Genomic DNA, 18235 nt, shown 5'->3' on the forward strand with positions numbered 1-18235 from the left:
GCGTAGCTCTTTTGTCGACTTTGGGCGGTTTTCAACCGTTGTTGAATTTGGATGATCTTCTCGGTAGTTTCTTGTATAATCTCTGGACCCGTAATCTGTCTATCCCCCACTTCACTCCAACAAATCGGAGACCTGCACTTTCTACCATAAAGTGCTTCAAACGGCGCCATCTCAATGCTTGAATGGTAGCTGTTGTTGTAGGAAAATTCTGCTAATGGTAGATGTCGATCCCAACTGTTTCTGAAATCAATAACACATGCTCGTAGCATGTCTTCAAGCGTTTGTATCGTCCTTTCGCTCTGCCCATCAGTTTGTGGATGATAGGCAGTACTCATGTCTAGACGAGTTCCTAATGCTTGCTGTAATGTCTGCCAGAATCTTGAAATAAATCTGCCATCCCTATCAGAGATAATAGAGATTGGTATTCCATGTCTGGAGACGACTTCCTTCAAATACAGTCGTGCTAACTTCTCCATCTTGTCATCTTCTCTTATTGGTAGGAAGTGTGCTGATTTGGTGAGACGATCAACTATTACCCAAATAGTATCAAAACCACTTGCAGTCCTTGGCAATTTAGTGATGAAATCCATGGTAATGTTTTCCCATTTCCATTCCGGGATTTCGGGTTGTTGAAGTAGACCTGATGGTTTTTGATGCTCAGCTTTGACCTTAGAACACGTCAAACATTCTCCTACGTATTTAGCAACATCGGCTTTCATACCCGGCCACCAAAAATGTTTCTTGAGATCCTTGTACATCTTCCCCGTTCCAGGATGTATTGAGTATCTGGTTTTATGAGCTTCTCTAAGTACCATTTCTCTCATATCTCCAAATTTTGGTACCCAAATCCTTTCAGCCCTATACCGGGTTCCGTCTTCCCGAATATTAAGATGCTTCTCCGATCCTTTGGGTATTTCATCCTTTAAATTTCCCTCTTTTAAAACTCCTTGTTGCGCCTCCTTTATTTGAGTAGTAAGGTTATTATGAATCATTATATTCATAGATTTTACTCGAATGGGTTCTCTGTCCTTCCTGCTCAAGGCATCGGCTACCACATTTGCCTTCCCCGGGTGGTAACGAATCTCAAAGTCGTAATCATTCAATAATTCAATCCACCTACGCTGTCTCATATTCAGTTGTTTCTGATTAAATATGTGTTGAAGACTTTTGTGGTCGGTATATATAATACTTTTGACCCCATATAAGTAGTGCCTCCAAGTCTTTAATGCAAAAACAACCGCGCCTAATTCCAAATCATGCGTCGTATAATTTTGTTCGTGAATCTTCAATTGTCTAGACGCATAAGCAATCACCTTCGTTCGTTGCATTAATACACAACCGAGACCTTGCTTTGATGCGTCACAATAAATCACAAAATCATCATTCCCTTCAGGCAATGACAATATAGGTGCCGTAGTTAGCTTTTTCTTCAATAACTGAAACGCTTTCTCTTGTTCATCATTCCATTCAAATTTCTTCCCTTTATGCGTTAATGCAGTCAAGGGTTTTGCTATTCTGGAAAAGTCTTGGATGAACCTTCTGTAGTAACCGGTTAGTCCTAAAAACTGGCGTATGTGTTTCGGAGTTTTCGGGGTTTCCCACTTTTCAACAGTTTCTATCTTTGCCGGATCCACCTTAATACCTTCTTTGTTCACTATGTGACCGAGGAATTGAACTTCTTCCAACCAAAATGCACACTTTGAAAACTTAGCGTACAATTCTTCCTTCCTCAATACTTCTAACACCTTTCTCAAATGTTCACCGTGTTATTGGTCATTCTTTGAGTAAATAAGGATGTCATCAATGAAAACAATGACAAACTTATCAAGGTATGGTCCACACACTCGGTTCATAAGGTCCATGAACACAGCTGGTGCATTAGTTAAACCAAACGGCATGACCATAAACTCGTAATGATCGTAACGTGTTCTGAAAGCAGTCTTTGGAATATCATCTTCTTTCACCCGCATTTGATGATACCCGGAACGTAAGTCAATCTTTGAATAAACAGACGAGCCTTGTAGTTGATCAAATAAGTCGTCGATTCTCGGTAGTGGGTAGCGGTTCTTGATGGTAAGTTTGTTCAACTCTCGGTAGTCGATACACAACCTGAATGTACCATCTTTCTTCTTGACAAACAAAACAGGAGCTCCCCACGGTGATGTGCTTGGTCGAATGAAACCACGCTCTAAAAGTTCTTGTAATTGGCTTTGCAGTTCTTTCATCTCACTGGGTGCAAGTCTGTAAGGAGCACGAGCTATTGGTGCAGCTCCTGGTACAAGATCTATTTGAAATTCAACGGATCGATGTGGGGGTAATCCCGGTAATTCTTTCGGAAATACATCGGGAAATTCTTTTGCAATGGGAACATCATTGATGCTCTTTTCTTCAGTTTGTACTTTCTCGACGTGTGCTAGAACAGCATAGCAACCTTTTCTTATTAGTTTTTGTGCCTTCAAATTACTAATAAGATGTAGCTTCGTGTTGCCCTTTTCTCCGTACACCATTAAGGGTTTTCCTTTTTCTCGTATAATGCGAATTGCATTTTTGTAACAAACGATCTCCGCTTTCACTTCTTTCAACCAGTCCATACCGATTATCACATCAAAACTCCCTAACTCTACTGGTATCAAATCAATCTTAAATGTTTCGCTAACCAGTTTAATTTCTCGATTCCGACATATATTATCTGCTGAAATTAATTTACCATTTGCTAATTCGAGTAAAAATTTACTATCCAAAGGCGTCAATGGACAACTTAATTTAGCACAAAAATCTCTACTCATATAGCTTCTATCCGCACCCGAATCAAATAAAACGTAAGCAGATTTATTGTCAATAAGAAACGTACCCGTAACAAGCTCCGGGTCTTCCTGTGCCTCTACCGCATTAATATTGAAAACTCTTCCACGGCCTTGTCCATTCGTGTTCTCCTGGTTCGGGCAATTTCTAATAATGTGGCCTGGTTTTCCACATTTATAACAAACTACATTGGCATAACTTGCTCCGACACTACTTGCTCCGCCATTACTCGTTCCGACACCATTTGTTCCTTTCGTTTTATTAACCCCTGGTCCGTAGACCTCACACTTCACCGCGCTATGACCATTTCTTTTACACTTGTTGCAAAATTTGGTGCAGAACCCCGAGTGATTCTTTTCACACCTTTGGCATAGCTGCTTCTGATTGTTGTTGTTGTTGCGGTTATTATTGTTGTTGGGATGATTGTTGTAGTTGTTGTTGTTGTTGTTGTTGTTGTTGGGCCGTTTGTTGTAGTTGCGATTGATGTTGCGATTGTTGGGATAATTGTTGCGATTATTGTTGTAATTGCTGTTGTTGTTGTATTGGTGATTCTTATCACCGTTTTCCTCCCACTTTCTTTTGACTTGCTTCACATTGGCCTCTTCAGCAGTCTGTTCTTTAATTCTTTCTTCAATCTGGTTCACTAGTTTGTGAGCCATTCTACATGCCTGTTGTATGGAGGCGGGCTCGTGTGAACTTATATCTTCTTGGATTCTTTCCGGTAATCCTTTCACAAACGCGTCGATCTTCTCTTCCTCATCTTCGAATGCTCCCGGACACAATAGGCACAATTCTGTGAATCGTCTTTCGTACGTGGTAATATCAAATCCTTGGGTTCGTAACCCTCTAAGTTCTGTCTTGAGCTTATTGACCTCGGTTCTGGGACGGTACTTCTCGTTCATCAAGTGCTTGAATGCTGACCACGGTAGTGCGTACGCATCATCTTGTCCCACTTGCTCTAGATAGGTATTCCACCATGTTAACGCAGAACCTGTGAAGGTATGTGTAGCGTACTTCACTTTGTCCTCTTCAGTACACTTACTTATGGCAAACACCGATTCGACCTTCTCGGTCCACCGTTTCAATCCGATCGGTCCTTCGGTTCCATCAAATTCCAAAGGTTTGCAGGCAGTGAATTCTTTGTAGGTGCATCCTACACGATTTCCTGTACTGCTAGATCCAAGGTTATTGTTGGTATGTAGCGCAGCCTGTACTGCGGCTATGTTTGAAGCTAGAAAAGTACGGAATTCCTCTTCATTCATATTCACGGTGTGTCGAGTAGTCGGTGCCATTTCCTTCAAAATAGTTAAATGGAACAAGTTAATCATACAGAATATTAAGAGTAGTTAATAGTATTTTGTAGCATAATATGAACTCATTTATAAAAGCTTTTTCTTCATATTAGCATTTTATAAGTTTAAATTCGGGTAGTACCTACCCGTTAAGTTCATACTTAGTAGCTAATATACAATTCAACTACTACAATTCTATATGAAAAACTGATTATAATAATATTTCGCGTTCAAACTTTTATACAATATTTTACAAACTTACTATACCGCTTATTTTACATAAAGCATGAAATATAGCACACAATAACTTTGATACAAGATAGTTGTGAAGACAATTCTAGCTAGTACACAAGTCGTTCAGCAAAGGCAATAAAGACACGTAATTCATACGTCCAGAAACAAGTCATGCATTCTGGTTTTACTAGGACTACTTCCCATCCTTGGTCTTGTGCAACATAACCGTTATGGCCGTTGATAAGACAGCGTGTTGTAACGTCATCAAAGGGACGAGGGTTACGTAATGTCCAACAGTCCCGTAATAATCTAAAAACCTCATTTCTTACCCCAATTACCGACTCCGTCACTTGTGGAAACGTTTTGTTTAATAGTTGTAGCCCGATGTTCTTGTTCTCACTTTGGTGAGAAGCGAACATTACTAATCCGTAAGCATAACATGCTTCTTTATGTTGCATGTTAGCCGCTTTTTCTAAATCACGAAGTCCAATATTCGGATATATTGAGTCAAAATAATTTCTTAACCCGTTGCGTAAAATAGCATTTGGGTTCCCCGCAATATATGCGTCAAAGTAAACACATCGTAACTTATGGGTTTCCCAATGTGATATCCCCCATCTTTCAAACGAAAGTCTCTTATAAACCAAGACATTCTTGGAACGTTCTTCGAATGTCTTACAAACTGATCTCGCCTTAAATAGTTGTGCCGAAGAATTCTGGCCGACTCTAGACAAGATTTCATCAATCATGTCTCCGGGTAGGTCTCTTAAAATATTGGGTTGTCTATCCATTTTGTGTTTTTAAACTGTAAAATAGACAAGAGTTAGTTTCAAAAAAAAAATACTTATTAATACAAGCAATTTTTACATATATCATAAAGCATAAGAACACTATATTACATATATTACACCACACGAATACAACTATCTTATTCCGACTCGCTCGTTTCTTCTTCTTCGGTTTTGGTTCGTTTTGCCAAGTTTCTAGGGATATATGATGTTCCCCTAATACGAGCCGTCGTTGTCCACATTGGTTTAGAAAAACCTGGTGGTTTAGAGGTTCCCGGGTCATTGTTACAACTTAAGGACTTCGGGGGTTGACGATACATATAAAGTTCATCGGGGTTGGAATTAGATTTCTCTATTTTTATGCCCTTTCCCTTATTATTTTCTTTTGCCTTTTTAAATTCAGTTGGGGTAATTTCTATAACATCATCGGAATTCTCGTCGGAATCCGATTCATCGGAGAATTGGTAATCCTCCCAATATTTTGCTTCCTTGGTGGAAACACCATTGACCATAATTAACCTTGGTCGGTTGGTTGAGGATTCTCTTTTACTTAACCGTTTTATTATTTCCCCCACCGGTTTCGATTCTTCTTCCGGTTCCGATTCTTCTTCCGGTTCCGATTCTTCTTCCGGTTCCGACTCTTCTTCCGGTTCCTCTTCGGGAACTTGTGAATCAGTCCACAAATCATTCCAATTTACATTTGACTCTTCATTATTATTAGGTGAGTCAATGGGACTTGTTCTAGAGGTAGACATCTATCACATAATATCAAACACGTTAAGAGATTAATATATCACATAATATTCATATGTTAAAAATATATAGTTTCCAACAAAAATGTTAAGCAATCATTTTTAAAGAAAACACGGTCGAAGTCCAGACTCACTAATGCATCCTAACAAACTCGATAAGACACACTAATGCAAATTTTCTGGTTCTCTAAGACCAACGCTCGGATACCAACTGAAATGTCCCGTTCTTATTGATTAAAAACGTTCCATATTAATTGATTTCGTTGCGAGGTTTTGACCTCTATATGAGACGTTTTTCAAAGACTGCATTCATTTTTAAACAAACCATAACCTTTATTTCATCAATAAAGGTTTAAAAAGCTTTACGTAGATTATCAAATAATGATAATCTAAAATATCCTATTTACACACGACCATTACATAATGGTTTACAATACAAATATGTTACAACAAAATAAGTTTCTTGAATGCAGTTTTTACACAATATCATACAAGCATGGACTCCAAATCTTGTCCTTATTTAAGTATGCGACAGCGGAAGCTCTTAATAATCACCTGAGAATAAACATGCTTAAAACGTCAACAAAAATGTTGGTGAGTTATAGGTTTAACCTATATATATCAAATCGTAACAATAGACCACAAGATTTCATATTTCAATACACATCCCATACATAGAGATAAAAATCATTCATATGGTGAACACCTGGTAACCGACAATAACAAGATGCATATATAAGAATATCCCCATCATTCCGGGACACCCTTCGGATATGATATAAATTTCGAAGTACTAAAGCATCCGGTACTTTGGATGGGGTTTGTTAGCCCAATAGATCTATCTTTAGGATTCGCGTCAATTAGGGTGTCTGTTCCCTAATTCTTAGATTACCAGACTTAATAAAAAGGGGCATATTCGATTTCGATAATTCAACCATAGAATGTAGTTTCACGTACTTGTGTCTATTTTGTAAATCATTTATAAAACCTGCATGTATTCTCATCCCAAAAATATTAGATTTTAAAAGTGGGACTATAACTCACTTTCACAGATTTTTACTTCGTCGGGAAGTAAGACTTGGCCACTGGTTGATTCACGAACCTATAACAATATATACATATATATCAAAGTATGTTCAAAATATATTTACAACACTTTTAATATATTTTGATGTTTTAAGTTTATTAAGTCAGCTGTCCTCGTTAGTAACCTACAACTAGTTGTCCACAGTTAGATGTACAGAAATAAATCGATAAATATTATCTTGAATCAATCCACGACCCAGTGTATACGTATCTCAGTATTGATCACAACTCAAACTATATATATTTTGGAATCAACCTCAACCCTGTATAGCTAACTCCAACATTCACATATAGAGTGTCTATGGTTGTTCCGAAATATATATAGATGTGTCGACATGATAGGTCGAAACATTGTATACGTGTCTATGGTATCTCAAGATTACATAATATATATTACAAGTTGATTAAGTTATGGTTGGAATAGATTTGTTACCAATTTTCACGTAGCTAAAATGAGAAAAATTATCCAATCTTGTTTTACCCATAACTTCTTCATTTTAAATCCGTTTTGAGTGAATCAAATTGCTATGGTTTCATATTGAACTCTATTTTTTGAATCTAAACAAAAAAAGTATAGGTTTCTAGTCGGAAAAATAAGTTACAAGTCGTTTTTGTAAAGGTAGTCATTTCAGTCGAAAGAACGACGTCTAGATGACCATTTTAGAAAACATACTTCCACTTTGAGTTTAACCATAATTTTTGGATATAGTTTCATGTTCATAATAAAAATCATTTTCTCAGAATAACAACTTTTAAATCAAAGTTTATCATAGTTTTTAATTAACTAACCCAAAACAGCCCGCGGTGTTACTACGACGACGTAAATCCGGTTTTACGGTGTTTTTCGTGTTTCCAGGTTTTAAATCATTAAGTTAGCATATCATATAGATATAGAACATGTGTTTAGTTGATTTTAAAAGTCAAGTTAGAAGGATTAACTTTTGTTTGCGAACAAGTTTAGAATTAACTAAACTATGTTCTAGTGATTACAAGTTTAAACCTTCGAATAAGATAGCTTTATATGTATGAATCGAATGATGTTATGAACATCATTACTACCTTAAGTTCCTTGGATGAACCTACTGGAAAAGAGAAAAATGGATCTAGCTTCAATGGATCCTTGGATGGCTCGAAGTTCTTGAAGCAGAATCATGACACGAAAACAAGTTCAAGTAAGATCATCACTTGAAATAAGATTGTTATAGTTATAGAAATTGAACCAAAGTTTGAATATGATTATTACCTTGTATTAGAATGATAACCTACTGTAAGAAACAAAGATTTCTTGAGGTTGGATGATCACCTTACAAGATTGGAAGTGAGCTAGCAAACTTGAAAGTATTCTTGATTTTATGAAACTAGAACTTTTGGAATTTATGAAGAACACTTAGAACTTGAAGATAGAACTTGAGAGAGATCAATTAGATGAAGAAAATTGAAGAATGAAAGTGTTTGTAGGTGTTTTTGGTCGTTGGTGTATGGATTAGATATAAAGGATATGTAATTTTGTTTTCATGTAAATAAGTCATGAATGATTACTCATATTTTTGTAATTTTATGAGATATTTCATGCTAGTTGCCAAATGATGGTTCCCACATGTGTTAGGTGACTCACATGGGCTGCTAAGAGCTGATCATTGGAGTGTATATACCAATAGTACATACATCTAAAAGCTGTGTATTGTACGAGTACGAATACGGGTGCATACGAGTAGAATTTTTGATGAAACTGAACGAGGATGTAATTGTAAGAATTTTTGTTAAGTAGAAGTATTTTGATAAGTGTATTGAAGTCTTTCAAAAGTGTATAAATACATATTAAAACACTACATGTATATACATTTTAACTGAGTCGTTAAGTCATCGTTAGTCGTTACATGTAAGTGTTGTTTTGAAACCTTTAGGTTAACGATCTTGTTAAATGTTGTTAACCCAATGTTTATAATATCAAATGAGATTTTAAATTATTATATTATCATGATATTATCATGTATGAATATCTCTTAATATGATATATATATATTAAATGTCTTTACAACGATAATCGTTACATATATGTCTCGTTTAAAAATCATTAAGTTAGTAGTCTTGTTTTTACATATGTAGTTCATTGTTAATATACTTTATGATATGTTTTCTTATCATAGTATCATGTTAACTATATATATATATCCATATATATGTCATCATATAGTTTTTACAAGTTTTAACGTTCGTGAATCACCGATCAACTTGGGTGGTCAATTGTCTATATGAAACATATTTCAATTAATCAAGTCTTAAAAAGTTTGATTGCTTAACATGTTGGAAACATTTAATCATGTAAATATCAATCTCAATTAATATATATAAACATGGAAAAGTTCGGGTCACTACACCATACGCTTCTGAAGAACACAATCAATCAGTTGTAATTACTCGCGATTATGATTCAGTTGAAGGGTAAATCGGTGTCCCTCTTTAGGCTTCACAATTACCTACTCAATTGATGGGATTAATTACTAATCTAATTACACCGGTCTCCCGTATGTAATTCAACTTATCTATTTATTTCTCAATAACCTAGATAAACTAATTGATCTAGTAACTCTCGTTACATCAACCAACAAACAAGTAATTAATGGGATCAATTAATGGGAGTAATTTAGAATCATGGATCAAGAACAATTAATTAAACAAACAAAAGATTAGCAATCCATCACCTAGGTTCAATCATCTAAGTGAATACTAGAGATTTATCTACTCATGAAAATTGAACAATCTACAAAAACAATCAAGAACAAATAATTACGCATCGTAATAAATAAATAATTATATAAAGATGTACCGGTCGTCTGTAGCTTGAACAAAAATCAATTGTAAAATATAACTCCAAAAAACTTGAAGAAATAATCTTCAAGTCGTTAACCTCCAGCAAAAGCCAAAAAATAATTAAATAAAACCTAGTTCTAATTGTATTTCTAATGTCTCGTACAGAGATAGATAGATGGAATTTATATATCCCTAAATTTGCCTTGATCCTCCCTTTTCTTTCCGAATGTCGGCTAGGATGTATGACTTTGTGTAGGGCCCAAGTTAATTCACAAAGCCATGTCTTTTGCTTCATTGACGTCTAGCCCATTTTAAAAATAAAAGATAGCTTGACTTAGTCTCTTAATTTTTAACACTTGCAAACGGGCTCAAAATCTACACTTTAACGTCTTCTCGAGCTGAAATCTCGCTAAAATTCATAACAAAGTCCATTAACACTTCCTTGACAATAAATCTCCATTTTAAGCCTAAAAATGATTTTAACTTTTGGCGTAAACCCCTGCTCAAACCTGAAACTTTATAACTGATATTTTTACTCCGAAACTCCCGAAGACCACTATAAAAACACCAACTAACTTCATCGAACCATAAACTCTAATCTTCAACATATTATGACACTTTATCTTCAAATATGGATCGAAACAAATGTAAACTAACACGATAGTGCATAGTAAAATATGTATAAATCGAGCACTATCAAAATCCCCCACACTTGAATCTTGCTTGTCTTCGAGTAAGCTTATCTTTAAAATAGTAAAACTCAATATAAGATTAAACGTACCTGAAGCTTCTTCATTAATAATAGAGTTAAGATACATCGTTATTATCTTCATATGCAAATAAACAAACGATTGATCTTCAACAAGCAATCACAAGGTTCAAGCCTTCAATCAAACTCAACAAAATCAACCATAATTCAAGCCTAAGTCATTCATCAAGGAGTCCATCATGTATAAAGTGTACGCCTCCAAAAAGTATGCTCCTCTAATCAATCCGTGATGGCTATCCCCCTCACCTCCATGCCCCCAAAACACCAATGATTCGTCAATTCCAAATATAATCATCAATTCCAAAATTGGGTTAAGGTGGGTGCGCCAAAGCGTAGGGGACTGGTTACCCCTATCTTTATGGTCAATCCGGGCATAGGATGACCGGCACTCATCAAGATTTCTATCACAACTCTATGGTTTCTCTCATAGTAGGGCGAAAGCATTGACGGAGGTTCGTGAAATTAGTGCCCCACGTGGCTAATTAAGAGTTCCATTAATTCCATGATTTGGCTCAAAAGCCGGTGTGCATACAAGCCTTTCCGATTATGGGACAGCCGCACGGGTAGTTGCACTTAAGCGACCTACCTTGGGTGTAAATTTTTTGGGGGGTCTATTACACGAAACCTGAAAGACTTTACTTTCAAGCAATGGTCTTTTGAAACAAACTTTACTTGTAAGACTTTACTTACAAGTTCGAAAGACTTTAATTCCTAAGACCAACATGGGAGGACTCGATTCTCCCGGAAGTATTTAAACATTTTTTTATTTTATTTAAGGTCCTTGGACCCCACTTTTCACGCATCTAGCTTTTATGCTAGTTTTAAGAAAATGTAGGAAGCAGATACTACATTTTCATATTTTAAGGGTACCATGGCTTTTGGCCATGGCGTGCGTTGTCTAAGCAAATGCTAGCACGAAGCCATTGCTCTTACATAAAAAGACAGCACGGTTGAAGCTCAAGGCTCCTCTTCCCACAGTACGATACATCGGTGTAATACTTCGTGAAATAATGCATTAGCCAATGTCGGTATTAATTGATATAGATTAGAAAGTCTCCTACACCAAGTAAGACGGGCATTCGAAAGACTTAACTTCCTTTATGGATGGACTTGAATCATCCGACAATTTGGGTTTTTAAATCCTGGAAGACATTGCTTCCTTATTACTCACACTCACGCAAAAGAAAATACAAAATGCCAAAATAATTTAGGTACATGCACAATTAAACTTACAAAGGTGATAACATTTGCTTCACAAAACAACTACACTTGGCTTTTGAATGAGTCAAAAATTTTAAAAATTCCCAGTTTTTTAACAATTCAATCAAAAATAAGACTCAAGCCAAGTGTATTACATCCGCGAGAATTTATATCTCTTCCCGCACACTTAAGATCATGTAATGCCCTCAGTTACATGAAATCAGATAAATCAAATATAAATTCGAGAGGACAATAGAGTGAATGAGAAAAACATATCCGGATGTAGAGCAATATAATCGCAAAACGGAGTGACAGACGGCTCTGCACTGAAGGCCATTCCTCGATTGTCATCACATTATAATACCTGCAATGATTACATAAGAACAAAACACAAAAAGAAAAATATTTTTTTTAATTTGATTTTTTTTTTTTGGTTTTTTTTCAAATTTTTAGGATTTTTTAAGTTTTAAAACTCACGCAATATACAAATTTTACATGTGCAAGTTTATTAACGAGTCTTGCACTAGACTCCACCTTCCTTTCAACTGATGCCCGAATGGTGGGTTCCCTCCTTCTTCAAACCATGGGAACCACCACTTTCAATACAATTACCGATCACACTTATCAACCAATCATCCGCGGCCCTTGACTCCCTAGTCAGTTCCCTCAACTTTTCTTTCTCTTTTTCAGATAAATTAGAAACTAACTGGAGTCTTAACTGCTCATCTTTCTCATTCATCGCTTTCTTAACCCACCCGAATAACCTTCTCATAGACCTATCAACAACACTATCATCGGACGGTTTAACCTCGAGTTTTTCTTTAACAACACCACCCCCACACTTAGGCTTTTTACTAATCTCCGTTTTAACATTATTAGTTTCACTAGTAAACACAATCACAGAATCAATGGGTGTGGGTGGTGGTTTAACACTAAACTTTGTTTGAAAACTCAAAGTCTTACCTCTATCCCTCTAAATCAACTTACAAGTCCTCCAGTCAGTTAATGCACCTGCAGTTGCTAAAAATGGTCTACCTAAAACAATGGGTACAACCTTATCCTCCGGCATATCAACAACTACAAACTCTGCTGGGAACTCTAATTCACCTATTTTAATCACCAAATTTTCAGCAATCCCTAATGGTTTACTAATTTACTGGTTAATCAATCTAACTATAGTATTAGTCAACTTAAGTTCATCTAAACCCAAACGTGAATAAACAGATAATGACATAAGATTGATACTCGCACCTGAATCAGTTAAACATCTAAAAATTTCAGAGTCATCAATCCTACATGGCACTATGAATGGCCCGGATCACCTAACTTTGGTGGCATATCACTCTTTTTCAAAATAGCAGCACATTCCGCTTCAAGAAACGCGGAGGATGCCTGCTCATGCTCACCCTTCTTTGCCATTAAATCTTTCAAAAATTTCCCATAATTGGGCATACCTGCAAGAACATCAACCAAAGGTACATGCACAAAAATATTTTCATTAGAATTAATAGACTTACAAATAGTGTCCTTTGGTTGCTCGGGTGAAATAGCTCTCGGATATGGAATAGGCGGCTTGTAAACTTTCAATTTAGGTGACGGTTTCACCTCTTCTTCCACTTTAATCTCATCGACACTAAACTCAGGAGACTCGGTAGTCTCAACACTCTTCACTTCCGACTCTTGATTACCCAAACTAGAAGAACTCCCCGTCATCAAACTCATTAAGTAATCACCATAAGCGAGAGTAATATCACTAATTCGAATCCAATCGTCTACACCATTATGAGTATAAGTAGGAATAACCTCATTGGAATCATAACCCTCATCACCAGAAATAGCATTAACATGCGAATAGGTGGGAACCTGAGGCTCTTTATTCTTCACATCTCTTCGGTTATTATTAGTCAAGATTGTTCGAGGTGGCCCATTGACATTCTGATTGGCTTGCGTATTCGAAGGGAGAGCACCCGGTGGTCTCTCCGTGAGCGACTGAGCTATACGCCCCACATTCCATTCTAAATTCTGAATCGAGGCCTGTTGACTTCTCACTTGCTGTTTTGTTGATTCACTATCTTGCGTTAACGCCGTGATGCTTTCATCCGCCTTTATTATAAAACCCCGCAACAACTCCTTTAATGAAGGACCCTTATCCACATATGACTGATTTTGATCTCGATTAACGAACCCCGATGGTCCGTTCCTTTGATAACCCGAACTACCTCCTTGGTACCGATTATTGTATTGATTACCCAAGTAGTTCACCTGCTCTTCCATAGATGCCTGATTACAATCCTTTGTGAGATGTGGCCCTTGACATAACTCACAACCAACTTTCATAGCATGCATCTCTTTAGTCATCGATTCCATTTGTCTTTTAACAGTTGCTAGTTGTAACCGATGCGAGCTCATCACTAGTTTCGGTACTAGCGACATGAGAACATCGAGAAACATCCATCTCTTGATGCCAATCATATGAGTGTGTAGCCGTTTCGGAGATGATGTTGTAAGATTCATCCGGAGTCTTTTTCATCAAAGAACCACCTGCAACAATATCTATTTCTTTCCTCGTCGGCACATTAACACCTTTATAGAAGATCTGGACCTTATTGAAGTTGTTCAACCCGTGTTGAGGACAATTACGTAACATCTTACCAAACCATGTCCATGCATCATAAAGTGTCTCATGTGGCTTCTGAGTGAAGTGATTAATGTCACTTTGCAATTGAGCAGCCTTAGAAGCTGGAAAGAAACGCAGCAGAAACTTATCTTCCATCGTAGTCCAACTATCAATATCACCTTCAGGCAATGATTCTAACTAGTCCTTGGCGTCATCTTTCAAAGACCAAGGAAAAACCCTCAAATAAATAACAGTATCTTCAAGCTGAGCAATCTTGAACAAATTACAAATACTCTTAAAATTTCGAAGGTGCTCGAATGCATCCTCTTTCGGTGTACCCCTGAACTGACATTGATGAGTTATCATGTTAAGAATCTGCCTCTTGACCTTAAAATCTGTGTTGACTGCCAGTTATCTAATGGCATGTCCATTGCCAGCCCTCGTGGCTTTCATTAAAGCTTCCATGGATTGACCTCGCGCTGGATCACCCATTGTATCTTCTTCCTTCTTGATATATTCGAAATCCGGAATATAAAAAGTTAATTCTAAGAAACCTTCGGCGATTTCTTGCTCAACTTTAGCTTTGCTGCGTGTATGATAAACTCTAGACGGTTCCAGAGTTATAAGTACCGAACATGCGATCACACCACCACAAAACCAAAGTGTAAAACTGAAAATAAAAATAACAGAAAAGTAACTTTCGCAAAAACAAGTTTCCACGAAAGGATCGAATAACTAAAAGCTTGTAAAATCCTAAGACACACCGCTCCCCGACAGCGGCGCCAAAAATTTGATATGCGAAAAACACACTTAATCTTATTATAGTATACTTACGAATTCGTCCACATGGAGAAAAGTTTAGAATTTGAAAACTATTAATTATTCTGAAGATTTTAGTTGTAAAATGGGTTGTGATTTAAAACTAATTAAAACCAAGAAATAAAATACGAATTCAATAGATAAAGGGTATTCACATAGATTCAATTCCCTAGGATCTGGATTGCTTTTATTAAGAACAATGTAATTAAATCCCTAAGTATAACTCTCGTTAACAAAGTACATTAATCAATTAGTAAGATAAGATGGCGTCCCTAACTTAGATACTAATTCTATTATGAAAGTGTCGGTTTTTCACGTTGGTCTCCCATACGCTTCTGAAGAACACAATCAATCAGTTGTAATTACTCGCGATTATGATTCAGTTGAAGGGTAAATCGGTGTCCCTCTTTAGGCTTCACAATTACCTACTCAATTGATGGGATTAATTACTAATCTAATTACACCGGTCTCCCGTATGTAATTCAACTTATCTATTTATTTCTCAATAACCTAGATTAAATAATTGATCTAGTAACTCTCGTTACATCAACCAACAAACAAGTAATTAATGAGATCAATTAATGGGAGTAATTTAGAATCATGGATCAAGAGCAATTAATTAAACAAACAAAAGATTAGTAATTCATCACCTAGGTTCAATCATCTAAGTGAATACTAGAGATTTAGCTACTCATGAAAATTGAACAATCTACAAAAACAATCAAGAACAAATAATTACTCATCGTAATAAATAAATAATTATATAAAGATGTACCGGTCTTCTGTAGCTTGAACAAAAATCAATTGTAAAATAAAACTCCAAAAAACTTGAAGAAATAATCGTCAAGTCGTAAACCTCCAGCAAAATCCAAAAAATAAATAAATAAAACCTAGTTCTAATTATATGTCTAATGTCTCGTACAGAGATAGATAGATGGAATTTATATATCCCTAAAATTTGCCTTGATCCTCCCTTTTCTTTCCGAATGTCGGCTAGGATGTATGACTTTGTGTAGGGCCCAAGTTAATTCACAAAGCCATGTCTTTTGCTTCATTGACATCTAGCCCATTTTAAAAATAAAAGATAGCTTGACTTAGTCTCTTAATTTTAACACTTGCAAACGGGCTCAAAATCTACACTTTAACTTCTTCTCGAGCTGAAATCTTGCTAAAATTCATAACAAAGTCCATTAACACTTCCTTGACAATAAATCTCCATTTTAAGCCTAAAAAATGATTTTAACTTTTGGCGTAAACCCCTGCTCAAACCTGAAACTTTATAACTGATATTTTTACTCCGAAACTCCCGAAGACCACTATAAAAACACCAACTAACTTCATCGAACCATAAACTCTAATCTTCAACATATTATGACACTTTATCTTCAAATATGGATCGAAACAAATGTAAACTAACCCGATAGTGCATAGTAAAATATGTATAAATCGAGCACTATCAAAAACGAAGAAGACTTGTGCCATTATGCACGGGTGCGTCATTTTCTTGTTAGTGGTGGCATGGCTTTTCTTGCTCATGTAGTTGATACTCATGAAGAGCTACCATCCATTCATGAAATTCCGGTGGTTAGTGGATTCGTAGACATTTTTCGGATGAATTACCGGGTGTTCTGGCGGAAAGACAAGTTGAATTTCGCATTGAGTTGGTTTCGGGTGCTACTTTCATTGCTAAAAAACCTTATCGTTTAGCACCAAAAGAAATGCAAGAGTTGTTAAATCAAACCCAAGAGTTGCTTGAAAAGGGTTTCATTCGACCGAGTGCTTCGCCATGGGGCGCTCCGGTTTTATTCTTGAAGAAGAAGGATGGTAGTATGCAGATGTGCATTGATTATCGGGTGTTGAATAAAGTGACGATTAAGAATCATTATCCATTACCTAGGATTGACGATTTGTTTGACCAACTCCAAGGTGCGACGTATTTTTCTAAAATTGACTTACGATCCGGCTATCACCAAATGCTGGTCCGTGAGGAAGATATTGAGAAAATGACCTTTCGAACGCGTTATGGGCATTTTGAGTTTGTAGTTATGCCTTTTGGCCTTACGAATACACCGGCGGCATTCATGGATCTTATGAACCGAGTGTGCCAACCTATGTTGGACAAGTCGATGATTGTGTTCATTGACGACATACTTGTCTATTCGAAGAGTATGAAGGAACATGAACATCATTTTTGTGGTGTGTTGAATACTTTTCTAAAATCGCTTCTCCTTTGACGAAGTTGATGAGAAAGAACGCGAGATTTAATTGGGAGAACGAGCAAGAAATTGCTTTTTAATTGTTAAAAGAGAAGTTATGTCAAGCTCCGGTGTTAGTATTGCCAGAAGGGGTAGAAGACATGACGATTTATTGTGATGCGTCTTTAAATGGGCTCCGGTGTGTTCTAATGCAAAGAGGTAAAGGCATCGCTTACGCCTCTCGACAATTAAAGGAACACAAAACAAGATATCCGACTCATGATCTTGAGTTGGCGGCGATTGTTCATGCGTTGAAAATTTGGCGCCATTATTTGTACGATGTCAAATGTATGATATATTCGAACCACAAGAGCTTAAAACATCTTTTTGACCAACGAGATTTGAATTATCGTCAACGTAGATGGATGGATGTGGTTAAAGATTACGATTGTGAAACACTTTATCATCCGGGTAAGGCGAATGTGGTCGCGGATGCGTTAAGTCAGAAGAGTCCACATCCAGCGATATAAATAGGATCGTTACACATGATTATTACTAACGATTTTCTTGTAAAGCACGGTGAGATTCAAATTGAAGCTTTTGTTAACAATAAGAATGAGGAACGAATTGTGGGCCAAACGGAGTCTATTACCTTGGGCCCGCATGGTTTGTTGTCCTTTTAAGGACGAGTGTAGGTGCCGAGAATGGGAGATTTTCGATGAGTGCTACTTTGTTAGGACCCCGAAGTTGTATAGTGTTAACGTGAAATAACTTAATTGATGGTTCCTTACAAGAGGGCTATATAAGGAACCTAAGTAGTCCTAATTAGATAGCCATTGCATTGTAACTGAGTTCTAGAAGCTGTGGAAT

The sequence above is a fragment of the Rutidosis leptorrhynchoides genome, chromosome 4 (genome assembly GCF_046630445.1).
Source record: "Rutidosis leptorrhynchoides isolate AG116_Rl617_1_P2 chromosome 4, CSIRO_AGI_Rlap_v1, whole genome shotgun sequence".
In the NCBI taxonomy this organism is placed as follows: Eukaryota; Viridiplantae; Streptophyta; class Magnoliopsida; order Asterales; family Asteraceae; genus Rutidosis; species Rutidosis leptorrhynchoides.